This window comes from Protomyctophum parallelum (genome assembly GCF_964188405.1).
Source record: "Protomyctophum parallelum genome assembly, chromosome: 1".
Classification (NCBI taxonomy): Eukaryota; Metazoa; Chordata; class Actinopteri; order Myctophiformes; family Myctophidae; genus Protomyctophum; species Protomyctophum parallelum.
Window position 1 is genome coordinate 10,076,556 of NC_139697.1, and position 17,273 is coordinate 10,093,828.

Genomic DNA, 17,273 nt, shown 5'->3' on the forward strand with positions numbered 1-17,273 from the left:
GGGTTAAGGTTAGAGAAAGTTGAGAAACAATGCAGTAAATGATCTGGTGACAAATGATGACGCGTCAATGTTGTCAGTTACTGGGAAGTCGGATGTGACTTCCCAGAAAAGTGAGTTAGAATCCCAAGGGAAACCATACCGGATTGCCTGGTTGCGTCACCATTATAAGGAAATGTGCCCACATAAAGTGTCTGCTTACTCATAGAGTAAGTTACAATGAACAGCAACATGAGTTTAATATGGAAGGTTAATTTATTTCCCCCACACCACGACCATATCCCCCCTCCCAACACAACAATGGTCCCCAGGTTAATTCTCAGTCAGGGTGGTGGTCCCCAGGTTGATTCTCAGTCAGGGTGGTGGTCCCCAGGTTGATTCTCAGTCAGGGTGGTGGTCCCCAGGTTGATTCTCAGTCAGGGTGGTGGTCCCCAGGTTGATTCTCAGTCAGGGTGGTGGTCCCCAGGTTGATTCTCAGTCAGGGTGGTGGTCCCTGGTTCATAATCAGTTCATAAACCACTGTCTTAGTGGACTCAAGCTGCAGCAGTTTGGGAGACCTGCACTGCAAACTACCTTACAGTAGTCATTGGTCAAAGATAAATGCATGGCTCGGAAAGACTTACTTAACTAACGTCCATACTCCATAGCATATCATGTACAGTGATGGAAAAGTTACTCAAAACTGATCACTGATAATGTACACTGCTGCTATGCTCACGCAACTGATGTATCCATATCAAAGATCAAGAGTCCCTGGCGTCAGCTAAATGCTTGAAATGTAAATAACAGACAGAATATAGACAGATTCTGTAGGCTACTATTTGTTTTGTTCTACAGACAGAACACAATCATCCAAGAAGATTAGATTTCTTTCTTTCTTTTTGGCAAAGTGTCAGTGCTATGTTGTAATGCTTGATTCATTCAAGAATTCATTCAAGTCAAGAATGACTAGAAATTATAAATGAATAGAAAATGGAGATTATAAAATTTACAGGAAGAGTGTTTGCATGCGTGGGCAACTGGTTTGCATTTTCTTTTCTTTTTTCAATTTACTTTTTATTGAATTTTAATCAGACAAACATGAAAACGAAACGACTGACAATTGACAATACAAACAAAACAAGACAATATACATACAATACACACAAGGGGAGAAATCTGCCTCTCTTCTCTATTGATGATCATAAATACATAAGTACCTCAAACAGGTGCATCTGCTTCTACAGGTTAAACAAATGAATTTAAACAAATGCATTTTCTAATACATAAGTTGCCATAAGACTAATCACTAGACAACAAGTATGTGCTCATCAGACGTTTACATTGCCTTTTTTTGTCTTTTGTCTTTTTTTCTATTGCACTAGAGTGCAAGAGAGAAAAGAGTGTTTAGTTTTAAGGAACAGCTGTTCCTTTCCCATTTTCTCAGTCATCCTCAATTACCTCCTTTAGGGCTTATAAATGATATAGCTGCTAACCATGTATGCTCACAGTGAGAGGGGAGCCGGGGAGGGACAGACTGGGGAGGGATGGGGGGGAAGGTAGAAGTCAAAATCAGCTGACAGGCTGCGGATTTGCCTTGAAAACAACCTTACATACATATGCAACAAAACGTGAGGCCCGCCCACTGTCCTTTCCCCTTCTGAAATAATGAAAGCCTCTTTTTGCGGAGACACCTACAAGCCCCGCCCACTTTATGCAAATCCGCCCCGCGTCAGCGGAAGCCAGCGCTCTCTACGTCTCTCCCTTCCGACTGTTATTCCTTTTAAAGGCGTACTTAAAAAGCCTCTAGGCTTCAGCTGCAAAACCTTAGCCCATAGAATCTATGCACCAAAACAAAGCGACCGGAGCAGCGGAGGAGCCAAGGGCGACCCATAAAAAAAGAAAAAGAAAAACATAGAATAAACGACCAGCGACGACAACTGACTCCGTCCAGGCGTGTTGGAATAAGGCGGCGAGGTGCGTACACTGCGTGTTTATAAACGGTAACGGCGTGACTTAAATTGTCGATGTACTGTAGTGTACAGTCAGTCAGTGTACACAGCATCTCAGGTTGCGGCTGCAGACTGCAGGGAGAGAGAGAGAGATGTGACACAGTCAGAGACATTTAACTAAACTTATTATTCGTTGTTCTACAGTGAGTAACAATTCATCTTTAATATCGTCCCAGGTGGGCCATTTTATAATAGTGTAACTGTAACGTTATTGTTATTGACATGAAGGATCGCATCATCATCGCATGTGCTTGCAATAATCGCCAATTGCTTTTGACAGTCATGCCAATAAAGCACAATTGGATTTAATTGAATACACTCGTACACAGAACGGGCAATTTTATATTCTACTATATAACTAAATATTATATTAGGCAATAATAACAAGCGGGAGCATCAGCATCGCTGCCACCTCCTGTAGCGTTACTGTATAAAGTTGTTTATTTGTGACCAGAAATGCTGCAGACATGTTATAACGTTGACATTAAGTCTACGACGTGCTTAGAAGTTGAAAATGAGAGAGGAGGGGGAAAGAGAGAGAGAGAGAGAGAGGTGGAGAGAGAGTATAGAGACATAAAGAAAGAGGGAGAGGGGGTGCTGACCGCTGCCGTCCGTGACCAGGACAGGTTGCATAATTAGGTTGCTCGAGGCTAATTCATTTAAAATCAGAACTTCTGTTCTAAACTAAGTAATTACATTACGGGTTTAAAAAAAAAAGTCTAGTCTTTGAGTAAGTGAATGCCTTTGGTCTTTAAAAGTGTTGTTATACCCCCCCCCCCCCCCCCCCCCATACTTTAATGTAGAATAGATGACATAATCCTTTCGATTTTTGTAGGGTTTAATTTCCCTGCTGGTGCTTTGGCCCAAGGGTGAGTTATGGGTAAAATAATATTGTTTTAAATTAATTAATTAAATGTAATGTTATGGAATGAAATAATGTAGCCTGCCCTACAGTCAACTCAAAGTCATTAAATATTGGTGTGTAACCCTGCATATATTGAGTGATTTATAGTCATCATTCTGTCAGCCAATGAATGTGTAATGTGGACCCAGTACCCACAAAGGAACCCTATCTAATTATTTTGTATGTATGTATTTGTAATTTGAATTGTAAGGTAATTATAACTATTAATTAATTATCTAATAATTACATCTGATTAGTCAATTGCATGTAAACTTTAGTGATGTGGCACGCATAGGCTATAGGCCTGTATATATAATATTATATGGCAGATACTATTTGGCAATATTGTAAATATGTAAATACAGCAGTGCATGGTTCTCCACGCAGGGTCCAGCAGGGTTCTTGAGGGTGTTCCAAATTGTCTCTTACATTTCCGTAACTCTAAAAAGTATAAGCGCCCATTTGTACACTCTCACGTACACGGTTATGGGTCCTTCTCACGTAAACAGTTATGGTTCCATACAGCATTACTGTGGCTACGTGTCTGGTCTTGTTTACGCTGTACTATATCCCTCAGGATGGTGTACATACTGTACTTTCTGAGACATCTTTGAAAGGGTGATTTGGTTCTTTCATTTTATTTAAAATGTATCTCATTTCTTTCTTTCTTTTAACCCCCCTTCCTATTATATTACTAGTGTTTGCCTGGCTTCTGAAATGATAGAATTTCCTCAGAGGGATATTTTCGTGATTAGAAGTCGTGTTTACAGTGTCCACCATTATCGCAGTATACTAGACTACAGTACGCAAAAAAAGCTTTTGTCTTAATGGTATCTAGAGTATTTACAGGCAACGTGTAAAAGAATAAGTACCCCCCCCCCACACAAAGCCCAAACGTTGTCTTGATGTTTCTATTGTGTTGTCTCTTTGAGAATTCACTTATCTTTGTTTTTTTGTGCTGTAATGGAAACGAGTCATATCAGAGCGGTGCAGCGCCGGTGTCTGTAAAGTGTACAAAACGACTCTCCTTCTCTGGTTGCGTTCTGACTCCTGAGGAATCTGTGTGGCTGTTTTGTAGAGTAGTTGCGTAGGAGGAAGGAATAGTGGAATTCACTGTTAGAACAACATGCTAACTACCTGTCCTTCTGGTATGGCTAACAGCCATATATTCCTGAGGCCAATTCTACAAAAACAAACTATGCTGCTATATCAGTGATTCTCAAACTTTTTCATGTCAAGGACCCCCAAAATTAGTATGTATTTGGCTGCGGAGCCCAGATACGCTGTGTGTGTGTGTGTGTGTGTGTGTGTGTGTGTGTGTGTGTGTATTTTCTCACGTCTACATTAAAACTGACCATTTAACCGAACCCCAGCGATCCTATTCCGGGGGGGAATACAAGCACAGTGAACATTTTAGGAAAAGATTAGAATTTAACTTGTTTATTGCCAGAATTATTCCAATTCTTAACATATAATATGATAATATCCACAAAATTGGGATGTTCATGTACGTGTGCCTGCCTCTAATGATGCATCAAATCAAATCACGTTTATTTATGAATCGCATTATATAAAAAAACTTGTACCAAAGTGCTATACAGAACATTACAATGCTGATGAAATGCTCATTGTTCTGTTTATGTGTGTCCTGGCTGATGTTTGTCTGTACAGATATATTGACAGCTGTGCGTGCGTTGTATTGATTTTTGCATATGCCTCCCTCATTGTGCAAATATGTTTATCGGCCTTGAGCTGAATTATACTCAATCGCATGCATTGTTAACTTGAAAGTCTGTTATTTTCGTACAGCGATACAAATGTGTTGATTTAGTAGTGTGTGTATGTGTGTGTGTGTGTGTGTGTGTGTGTGTGTGTAGGTGCAATGGTAGGGTCAGTGCGGATTGTGACCTGGGCCTAACCACAACATATCAGCGACATTTATGAAGCTTTCAAGAACTTTTGGTAAGTGTAACACACGCACACACACACACACACACGCACGCACGCACACAAACACACTTTGTTCATTCCTTAACCAGCTCTTTCTTTTTGCTGTTTCTATCTCCCCGACATTGCGTTTTGTCTTGGTGTGTGATGGAGGAGAGCTTGATTAGTGGAAGTGAAACCAATAGACTTCCTCTAGATTGGAAGGGGACTGATGCTGACTTATAACAACTGGTGCTGATTCAGCAAGAGGCATTGAACATGCCATACAATTAGGCACACAGTGTCACGTGTGCACACACACACACACACACACACACACACACACACACACACACACACACACACACACACACACACACACACACACACACACACACACACACACCCTCACTCACACACTCACACACACATTCAAGCACACACTTTCACATATAGCCTACATGCTCATACGCTCACACATAACATTTCTGGGCCCCAGTTACCTATCTGCTGTATGTACAGTTTTGATCTTGTTATTGCAGTACATGCTGTTCTTACTTGACATGAATCAAATTTCAAACCGTAAATCGACATACTGTAATTTGCCTCCAGTTTGCACACAATTGCAGCTAATTAGAAAGCTACGCCCTTCACACACTTACTTAATCTATCAATTTCAACCCACATACACACACGCACGTCACACACACAGAGTCCACGGTCTTTGAAATCTAGCTCTGTGTCCTAAACACAGATCCTGTGCACAGATAACCCACTTCCCATTCTTGTAAAAGTTTTCTATACACAGCCGTATGTGTGCGTGTTTGTGTCTCCAGGGGGAATAGAAGGAGAATGTGTATGTGCCTAGCAGCCTCACTTACAAAAACTGAAGCTCGCCATCAATAGTCTCCCATATCTTTGCCAGATCACTCACACGCAAACAAATACATGCCTGCAGTGCTGCTGATAAGGTGCCTAATAGAAAGCAACTGCACTACTCTTTTCCCAAAACACACACACACACACACACACACACACACACACACACACACACAGGTGAAAGTAAAGGAAAATCATCAAAACACGTGAGGGTCAACGGTGACCATGTACATTGTACAAGTTGCATTATATTAAACGTACAATAACAGACTTGTTCATCATCAGGGCCAGGGAGCCTTCCTTTATGGAGGTAGCCATCTACAGCATACAATACTGAGTGCTTTCCTCAGCGTTGTTATTTTGCTCACACAGGAAATTGTGGGTGCCTCTTGCTGAAACTGAACACAATTTCAATCCTGGTGTCACACATTTCGCTATGTTATTATGATGTCTTATTGTTACTGGACTCCAATGCTTAAGATTACGTCATATGGCAGCCAAGTCTACTGTATGTGCTTTTATGTTTGTTTAGGGCACTAAATGACGACGTGAGATGTCATGTGCACCGTTAGCTCTAATGCACTCAAGCTTATGGACATGGATTTGCATACTGGTTCTTCAATACTTTGGAGGGAGTGAAATCCCATCACAACTCAGCGGTGCCAGACCAAATCTGCCAAGCTTTTTCTCCAATGGCAGATTCATCTGGTTTCTAGGTTAATAACCATTATCCATTGTGAAATCAACATTATGTTCAGGGCTCAAGCCCACCAACCTGAAAAGGCTGGTCTCATGATTGTAGCCTATGTAGCAAACGCAATTTTACTGATTTGTCAAAGCTCACCAACCTGAAAAGGCTGGTCTCATGATTATAGCCTATATAGCAAACGCAATTTTACTGATTTGTCAAACAAATTAAGTAATCGATTAGCTGACAAATTCCTGAGTCGACTTGAAATGTCAGAAGGCAAAGCTCCCTGTCTATCGACTACCGAGCACTCTTCGTTCCTACTCTCACCAGAGGTGTGGGTCATGACCGAAAGAATAAGGTTGTGTATACAAGCGGACGAAATAAGTTTTCTCAGACGGGTGGCTGGCATTAGAGATAGGGTGAGAAGCTCAGTCACACGGGAGAGCCTCGGAGTAGAGTCGCTGCTTCTTCGCTTGGAATGGAGACAGCTTAGGTTGTTCGGGCATCTGGTTAGGATGCCTCTCGGGCGTCTCCCTATGGAGGTCTTCGATGCACGTCTGCTGGGGGGGGAGACCCCAGGGCAAACCAAGGATGAGTTTGAACGTTTATATCCCCAGTATCTGCCGAGACTGCCTCGGGATTCCTCAGGATGAAGTTAGCTAAGTCTGGAGCTCTCTGCTGGAGCTGTTGCCCCCGCGACCCGACTATGGATAAGTGGTTGAAGATGGATAGATGGATGGACTAGGAATGTCTATAGCAGTCAAGGACAGCCCTTGACCCTAGTGGTCAAAACGGTTGGCCTGTTAGTTAAACCTTAGCAAGCCCTGCCTAAAGCCATTAGGAGCAAGTGCATGCATGACGCATGCCTGACAACTGGCGTTATGCTATATTAACCTAACAGTGATAATATTATGGCTGCAATACCTCATGCTTGGGGGTATTAGTGAAACCTAGCCAACTAGCCTAAAGCCTGATTTAAGCTTTGTCATATGACAGCACAAGGCTGCAGGTCTGAATGAGGGAAAAAAAGGGAACTGGGAATTAGAATACCTCAACACACACACACACACACACACACACACACACACACACACACACACACACCCATAGGCATTACCAATAGGCTAACTGATGACACATAGACAGCAAATTGTCCCTGGTTGTTTTGTTATCAAGCTGGGTGTAACCATGTCAAAACCTGACACCATGCCGGCTGTGGCAGATTATTACTTTGTATAAATCTAGGTTGGCATTAGACCCAGCCTGGCAAAGACCAAAGGTGACAATAATAACGTCGAGGTTTACAGTGACACAGTGTGCGATTCAGCAACGGTCTGCTGTCCTGTGCACTCATCAACTGCCCGCAGCAACAATAACAAGTTACGTCGGATCCAAAGATGGGTAGATATTGTGACCGCCCAGGTTGGGTTTTGTTTTTGAATGTACTGTATATAATAAGGGCTAGGTGTATGTGTTTACCCGAGCCAATCAGGGCTTTCATGGGCGTTACACCGGGAAACTGTACAAGTAGCGTTGGTGACTTATACAAGTAGTGTTGGTGACTTGTCTTATACATGTAGCGTTGGTGACTTATACAAGTAGCGTTGGTGACTTATACAAGTAGTGTTGGTGACTTGTCTTATACATGTAGCGTTGGTGACTTGCAAGTTCCAGGTCCATTTCACGAACTGTGTTTCTGCCATTGGTTGTTGTTTACACACATGGTTCTCAGTGTGGGGTCCCTTAACTCCCAGGCGTCCTTGAGGTAGTTCCAGGGGAGGTCCCCAGCTAAATGATTGATAGTTATTCAATCCCCAAGTAATCCTTTCAAGGGGACAAGTGCATTTTTGTTGTTTCGTTTTTTTTTTTTTTTTTTTTTAACTAAATGGACACTTAAAGGTCTGTAACTCTTGAGAATGTTCAAAATAAAAAGTTTTAAGAATCGCTACACTATCAGCTTTAATACAGTTGGTGGTAGTATGTGACATGTCGTGATAGCAGAATTTAGGCTACATGATGAAACTAGTTGCAAAAGGTTCATCCCAAAGCACCTAAGCTGCACACAACCTTTCAGTTAATTGCTGCTGGGGGTGATACAGTGGAACTCTGATGGTTCCCATTTGCATACTTGTACAACCACGCTGCTATTGAGACTTAGTTTGTTTGGGATCTTTCCTCTGTCTGAGGTGTTGATCCTGTCCTCTCCATAAATCACAGCAACCCCCTGGGTGTGTGTACATTACAGTACATGTTTGATGTTTTTGGTCTCCACCTGACTGAAACCTGTTCATCTCAGGTATACACAAACTTAACATACCAGTTGGTCTTGATTGCGCTTCTATGTGGGTGTTTTTTGTGTATTTGTCTGCGCAGCAATTATTACACTCCGAGTTAAGTTGGCTAACACTCAGAAATGTCTGTTTGCACGTGCGCCCATGTGTACATAGTGCACACAACAGAGTGCGCTTATTAGTTGAGGACGAGACAGAGAGGGACTGTGTCCATGTCCATTAGCTTGAGTGCAGTATTGCTAACAGTGTTGATGACATTACTGGAACACTGCCAGTTCCCTTCTCTATACCGTCACCCTAGATACCTACTCACTCTCTCTCTCTCTGTGTGTGTGTGTGTGTGTGTGTGTGTGTGTGTGTGTGTGTGTGTGTGTGTGTGTGTGTGTGTGTGTGTGTGTGTGTGTGTGTGTGTGTGTGTGTGTGTGTGTGTGTGTGTGTGTGTGTGTGTGTGTGTGTGTGTGTGGGCGGGCTGTATGGTCTTTCAAGGTTTGGATCTCATTACTATGCTTAGTGTCTCAATAACTATACACATCATAGAAAAACAACATTCACAGACACACCCAAATAATTTGTGATGATGACTAAAACGGGTGCTGCATCTGGGGCTCCCTATAATGTAAGTAACGGACAGTCATACAGAATGCATTTCTATGGATGGCAAAGAGAGAGAGAGAGAGAGGAAAGATGAAAGAGCGTGGTAGAACGAGAATGGGTTAAAAGAGAACATCATGTGACAGAGAATCACAAGCGTTCCCCCAATAACATCACACTATGCAGAGCTTAGTGCAACATGCATACATGAGTGATACTAGTGTAGACATGGACGTAAGTTGGTCGACTTCAATGAAGGCTGCTTATTGACCTGTTTATTTTTTCGGTGGCATGGGAGGGGGGGGGGCATTTTCTACTTTTGAGTGTAGCAGAGAGGCGAGAAACCAAGGCCAGAGAGAGGAGAGCATGCTAGGGGATAGCGGTGGGACTCGAACCCTGGTCCTCGCGTTCACATTGTGCATAATGGGTAGAGCCACCAGACTTTTGTTTTGACTTTGGACGATGATGATGATGATGACATGAAATATGTTTATTACTTCTTGTTCTTTTTTTACATGTATTGGTGAAACAATATGTGAATAAACACCGGTGGCACCCATTAACCACAGTGAGTCAGTGAAGGAGGAGGAGAGAGAGAGAAAAAGAGGGTGAGGTGAGGGGGAGAAAAAGAGGGTGAGGTGAGGGGGAGAAACATGGAGATAGAGAAGTGGCGGAATGGAGAACAGCAAATTAGCTAAGTATGAGGTCTCTATTCTTGGAAGGCATATATTATTAAGGACATCCGTATTGAAGTTGAATAATGTGTCAGTGCATTGCTCGTTTAATTCACCATTTGTCAGCCTTCTGATTGGTCCCTGACTGACTAACCAGCAGGCTCTTTCTGACTTGGCTCTGCCTTGTTTATGTTGAATTTGCTAAAACCACATTTTTGGAAAAAAACAAACATGACATGCCCAGTCACCATGCTGCACCTGTGATGTTCCTTTTTACTGACACCACATTTAAAATAAGGATTGAATGCACAGAATATCAATACGAAGCAACTGAAAAACACCTTATTTCAATGGTAGTGGATGAAAGAAAGGATTTTTGTCCAACCACGAAACGGCAACCAATGGGTGCGAAAGAGGGAGACAACCACGGGCGGGACTTGACAAAGGGTGAATTGTAGGAAAGGGAGACCTTTGTTATTTAATGCCACAGGGGAAATTCTGTTCTAGCTTCACCCAGCAGATGGTTGCTCAGATGGTCATGCTGGTCTCTCATTGTTAGGGGTTAAATGTCTTGATCCGGGACACTTCCATACATAGCATCCATCATGGGTGGACCTTATGGGTGGGCCTGGATACAGACCGGTGACCTTCTGAGCAGTGGTGGAAAGTAACTATAAGTACATTTACTTAAGTACTGTACTTAAGTACAGTTTTGAGGTATTTGTACTTTACTTGAGTGTTTCCAATACTTTTACTTCTACTCCACTACATCTCGGATCCAAATATTGTCAATTCTGAATTCCGGACTTTTATATTGTAGTATTGATACTTTTACTCAAGTACAAAATGTGAGTACTTTTTACACCACTGCCTTCTGAGTACCAGATGGCCTCTCTTCTACCCACTCAGCTACGGCTGCCCCATTGTACTCTGAAGCATTATGGATACATTTAAACCAGCCCAGAGCTAAATATACAAAATACAGTCATCTGATATTGGCTTTGATAACCGTCTACCACTTGGAGCCCCAACCAGCCAGCCAGCCAGCCAGCCAACATCTCACATGCGTGGCACAAATCCAGACCAAAAGGTGGGGCTAGGAGGGCAAAGGGGCCACACTGTAGTAGCCTGCATGGGAGGAGATGGTTTTCATCTTGTGTACTAACTAAGTAGAGCAACATTTCTACTCTGAGAGATTGAACCAAGATTACCAATAACTTCATATTGCCACGGGAATAGTTAACTATGTTGACATTATGTGTCTTGTCAATAGACTGTTTAGTATCCGAATGTATCCGAAAAGCAAAGGCCATATTACTTAAGAGTACAATGCTTAAAAGTTGGGTACTGTATGTTAAAATAAGTGTGTGTGTTTGTGTGTGTGTTTGTGTGTGTGTGTGTGTGTGTGTGTGTGTGTGTGTGTGTGTGTGTGTGTGTGTGTGTGTGTGTGTGTGTGTGTGTGTGTGTGTGTGTGTGTGTGTGTGTGTGTGTGTGTGTGTGTGTGTGTGTGTGTGTGTGTGTGTGTGTGGGTGTGTGTGGGTGTGAGCGTGTGAGCACGCATATGTCATCACAACAGTGGAATATTCCAGTACAGTGTGTGTGGGAGGAGTTAAAGTAGTTGAGCCCCTGAGGTGTTCCTTGAAGTGTTTTCTCTCTCTCTCTCTCTCTCTCTCTCTCTCTCTCTCTCTCTCTATCTCTCTCTCTCTCTCTCTCTCCACATGCAGTGAATGTACTCACATGACTTATTGACAGAGAGCATGACGGTGAGTGAGTGTTGAGCATGGTATTTACATTTTCAGTCTGAAACGTGCAGAGAAGGAAAGGCGCAGCCATGAGCTAGCATCGGTGCATCTCGGAGAGCATTTTCTTTTTTTTTTAATGTTTTTTTTGTGTGGCTTTCGCCTTTATTATATATCTTTTATGGAGGGACAGACAGTAGGCTGACAGGAAATGGGGAGAGAGATGGGGGGGAAGACATGCAGTAAAGGCCGTCGGGACCGGGAGTCGAATCCGTGGCACACTGCCAGAATGCATTATTACGGTCATTACAAGGTGTATATATATATATATATATTATACTGTATATATATTTTGTACAAAGTGTGCGGGGCCACAGCGTTGATAGCTCTAGTCTATTATTGATAGCTCTAGTCTATTATAACTGGGTCACAGTGATGCACACACACACACACACACACACACACACACACACACACACACACACACACACCAACAGACACTGCACAATGGATAAATTGACAGGATTTTACTTTGTTGGGGGTATATAGTCTGGGCCACAGGGGAGATCTCTCTCTCTCTCTCTCTCGACCCAGAGGTTGAAGGGACTCATGTGGTCCCATGATTCTGCACCCTAAGGTATTGGGAGAGTGTCCCAAGGGGTGAAAGCATCAGGGGGTTTGTAGGGTTATGACGGTAATGAGACTCCTGTATGAAAGTAGGCCAAGGCTGCTGTTGTCAGCAGCTCGTGTGAACCTCACTGCGTGTGAATTTAAAGTCTACCTATGTAACATTCCTGCCTCTTGGCCAGTGCATACTTGCAAACAACATATTTTTGACTCGTTAAGTAATGGTTATACTGTGTGTGTGTATATATACTGTGCGGCCGATCGTCTTCATTCCTGGCCTGTGTCTCGCCGATTTCGAGGAAACAGACAGTCTAGGAAAAAACAAAACAAAACAAAACAAATAAATATTGCAAACAGATCTGCAAGCTCACAATGTGATCGCAATGAGATGCATCGCATTGTGAGCTTGTTTGTAGATCGGCTATTTTCAAATGGCCGAAATGTATACAGAGCTGAAGTGGATAATGTATGTTTTGTAATAATAACCAAAATCTACAAAGTAAAGTAACTGTTTTCACATGAATATAGTGCTAGTAATGTACAAAAGTACTGTACAAATACCTCAAAATTGTACTTAAGTAAACTTACTTATAGTTACTTTACACCACTGCTGCTCGGACCCTTTATCCATGCAGGGCACGCAACAAAACAAACCATGGCCCTGTCCATCTAGTTGTCATTCTGGAGTCTACGAGACGAGACCTGCGTGTTTGTGAAAAGGACAGCATGTGCTAGCCATGGTCACATGCTGTTTTAGAACGAGGGCCTATGAAAATTATACGTTTGGACATCCTGGTGCCTCAGCCTTGTTGGTACACACAAATACCACATGCCACGGCAATGCCATGAATGATGATGATTATACAACGAGCCCCAGTGACGATTACATGTCAGCATGCCGGTGCGGAGGAGAGGAGTCTATGAGAAACACAGATGTTGGCATGCCTAGTTTAACGTGGGAGCCTAGTAAGTAATTGTGACGGACATGGGTTGACTTCCTCTTTTAAACATAGAGACGTGCGTGCATGCTTCATATTATTGTAGCAATGTAATAGTCCCCTTTAGTTGTTGTTGTTGTTGGAGTGCTTGTCACTGACAGTGAATGAGTGACAAACAGAGGACTGGTGACTCACTGTACAATCTGCACATACATGAAAACAACATGTATGTGCATTAGGAGCTGTGGGCCCTATTTATACAGCGCCCTGAGAGCAGTTCGAGGTTAAAGTGTCTTCCTCAGGGACCCTTCAACACACAGACTGGAAGGGTCTGTTCCGTGGGGCAAACACCCACTGACCTTCTGACTGCCAGAGCCAGACACAGCCTCTCTATCTGTTCAGCAGCTACAGCTGAATGAGCGTGCACATGCATTGCTTAAGGCCTCTTAAGGTCAATCAGGGTGTCGGTGGAAGCATGCGAGTAATCTAACCTCATTGTTGCAAATCCAGACAAATCTCCAGACAGTGTTTTACTACATTGGCTTGTTGTTGACTGAATGCATGGAACTCTGATTGCATAGGGTACACACAGTACACACTACTTCAGGAGGAGTTGAGAAACCCTATTAAAGTAATCATGGAAACACAGACTCTGTCTTTCAAGCTGTTTGTCCACCGTTGCAGGGTTTACGGTATTTGAGTGCTTGACGGATGACAAAAGGCTGCTCAATATAGATTTGGCATTGTGTTACACAGTTAACAGGTGATAAGAAGCCAGGGCGCTAACAGGGTTGCCCATATAGTTCCTTTGCACAAGCTATACGGTACGGTATATTGTGTAATCTGTGTGCGGGCCAGTTAGTCAGCTATGTAGTTAGCCAGCCCAGGAGCTCTCTAAAAATAAACATTAGGATGACGAGACTATTGCTGGCTGCTAAGCTGTCTGACAGCAAAGCACCACAACACGGTCTTCTCTTCTCTTCTTTTCCCCCTTTGTAAATATTTTATTGTTCTGTTCTGTTCTTTAAAGCTTGTCGGGCCTCAAGATAGAAAATAAACTTTTTGTAAAAGTCAGGTTCATTTCCTTCAACGTGGGCCCCCAGGTTAGGTATATGATAGATAGGGTTATAGGGATGCATGCAAGTCAATTGGAGCCAGGTCCTCTGAAATATAGAAATACAAAGTGTGTGTGTGTGTGTGTGTGTGTGTGTGTGTGTGTGTGTGTGTGTGTGTGTGTGTTGCTGTGCAAACAGCTGGTATGTTACATCATCATTCATCCACATACCAGGCCAGTCGGTATGTTATGACTCATATAAGCCTGAGCTGGTCGTATATGTATTGTTGTCAGAGTCCGAGCGCTGTCATTGGCTGTCGGCACACGTTGAGCCACATGTGGGTCCCAGTCCCACTGCACTGCAGCAGCACTGCAGCTCCATCAAGCACATAAACAACACGTCCCGTCTGTCCGTCTGTCTGTCAAGCCTGATTTAAAACTTTGCTCTGCGCATCATGTCTCACGGCGACGCTGAGACTGCAGTGTGAACTCGTGTAGATCAGCTATTTTTGGTACGAGACACAACAGCACAACTAAGTATGAATCGAGTGTCATCAGGTGTCTCTCTCTCGCGCTCGCGCTTAGTCTCTGTTCTTTATTCTCTGCTGGTGTTTTCTTTTGTACAAAATGTTTATCCCACGATTTTGCAAACTATATATATTTTTTTTAATTTATATTTTTTTGTCCCACGATTTTGTAACCCATTTTTCACCCCTGTGTCAATCATCCTGTGATGTGATCCTGGGCTCTACACACCCTCCGCCAACCTAGGGAGAGCAACGGACTTAACTCATGCTTCCTTCATGCTTGAGTGTCCAAGTTGCTCCTTTACACCTGACAGGGGGGAGTTTTCCTGGTTGGACGTAGCGTGTGGAAGGAGCACGTTATTCCAACCAGTTCCTTTCCCCTCCATCAGGCGTCCCGGCTGGCCAGGGGGAGGCAGTTTAGAGGCCAGTATTACTGGATGTTTTCTCTCTCATTTGGGATATTGTCCAACCCTGCCACCAGCTTGCCTAGACTGGGAATGTTATTCTCATGAAGAAATATAGTCGACCCAAGATTCAAGATTCACAATGTTTATTGTCATACAGTACATGCATTGTGAAAAAGTTAGGTGTGCGTGCGTTCAATCATTTCCCCACAAAACATAAGATACTTCCCAGGGCCAGGAGGTATTAAGTTATACATCTAAGGAGCAGCAATGTAGAAGAAAACTGACACACACACACACAGTATGTAAACTTGATCCTGACTGAGACCTTCTGTCTCGTAATCTATATCCACCACTATTTGGGTCAGGAGCACCGCACGCAAGTGTACGTGTGCGTGTGCATGTGCATGTCTGTTTTTGTGACACCAAAATCCATGTACAGATGCAGCACTAACATGCACAAGAACCCCCCCCCCACACACACACACACACACACACACACACCCTCTCTGCTTCTTCTTTGTATGTTGTCTTCTTTCACTACGTTAATCTCATTCGTCTATCTTCACCTGAAATACAGAGTAGTAACAGAGAGATGGACAGACTGGCCGAGACAAAGAGACAGCCTGACGCCATGTAATGTGACGGTATCTCCCCAGTCAGTCGCTTGGGGCCAATGCTGTCCTCTCCAGTCGCTCAGGGAAAATACTGGTCTCTCCGGTCGCTTAGGCACAATACTGGCCATTAGTTTTTTTTTTTTTTAACAGCTGCTATGTAATCTCAGTCTATCACTGATGCAAAGCTAGTTTCTCTCAGGGTTCTTCCACTGGAACGTTGCCATGGTACGTGAACAATGCACATTTAGGCTACAGTAAATTATGCAGGTTACGCAAGCAGGTACTGTACTAACTGCCAATCACCCCCTTGTTCCCATCTTATAATAATGCATGCCATTCAATGGCAGTAAACCTTGGGGGTGAAGACTTTAGGAATAACCATAGCCTAACCATAATGGGAAATGGGATAGAGGAGTTGTTTTGTAAGAGCAAAAGTACACCTGCGTCTTGCAAGCCAACACAAATAGTCTGTTCCGTTTTAAGGCCTGTGTCAGTGTGTGACAGGTAATCTCGTCTGAGACACAGGAATAAACACTCACTGAAATAGATAAGAGGTGTGTGTGAGGCTGTGAGCGTGTGTTATTTCAACTCTCAGAGTGTCAAAATGTACCCTTATGTATGTCAGTTTTTTAGACTGAGGATTAAACCGCTTTGCATTTCTGTGTGCCACTGAGACATGGGAGACGAGATCCTCTTAATTTGTACCTGACCTTGAACTTTACTGGTATCTTCTTTCCCTCCCTCCCTTCCTCCTTCCCTCCTTCCAACCTCGCCCTTTTTATCTCACCTTCCCTGTGCCCTCCCTCCTCATTAACCTTAATCCTTAATCTCCAGTTTCTCCATTAACCGCTTTTATTTCTCTCATTCTCAGGCTCTGCTGGTTCTCCCTTTTTACCCTTCATCCCCCCTTTCTTTCTCTCTTGAACTGTTTTCTTCCACTGCCTCCCGACCCCATCCCTCGCTTCTGCCCAGTTGGTTAAACCATCTCTCTTTTCTCTGCCTCCTGATCCTCTCTTCTGCCCTGTTGGTTCAACCATCTCTCTTTTCTATGCCTCCTGATCCTCTCTCTCTCTTCTACCCTGTTGGTTCAACCATCTCTCTTTTCTCTGCCTCCTGATCTCCTCCCTCTCTTCTGCCCTGTTGGTTCAACCATCTCTCTTTTCTCCATCTCCTCTTTCTTCAGATACCTTTTTTTGAGGGGCGCTAGCCCCTCCTATATATACAGGTTTAATGTTTGTTTTAAAAACGCCATTGTCAATGAAGGGAAAATTCACATCATCTTGTCCCTAACACAAACATTAAATGCCATTAACAATAAAGAGAATTTAATGTTTGTTTTGACAAAGCTCCCCTCACTTCACACAGGTGTGATCTTTTTAAATCCCGGATAGCAGAGAGACATACAAATAATTAACACATGCCA

At 43.2% G+C, this 17,273-nt stretch overlaps 1 protein-coding gene across 1 annotated transcript in view; it reads left to right on the forward strand.

Annotated features, from left to right (window-relative positions):
* The first annotated feature begins 1,753 nt into the window (after positions 1 to 1,753).
* LOC310869524 (solute carrier family 45 member 4-like) overlaps positions 1,754 to 17,273 on the forward strand; it is a 56,805-nt gene continuing 41,285 nt past the window's right edge. The window contains exons 1-2 of the mRNA XM_083780303.1: positions 1,754 to 1,953; positions 4,770 to 4,854. The gene's annotated coding sequence lies outside the window, so the exon portion shown is untranslated. The remainder of the gene's footprint in view (positions 1,954 to 4,769; positions 4,855 to 17,273) is intronic.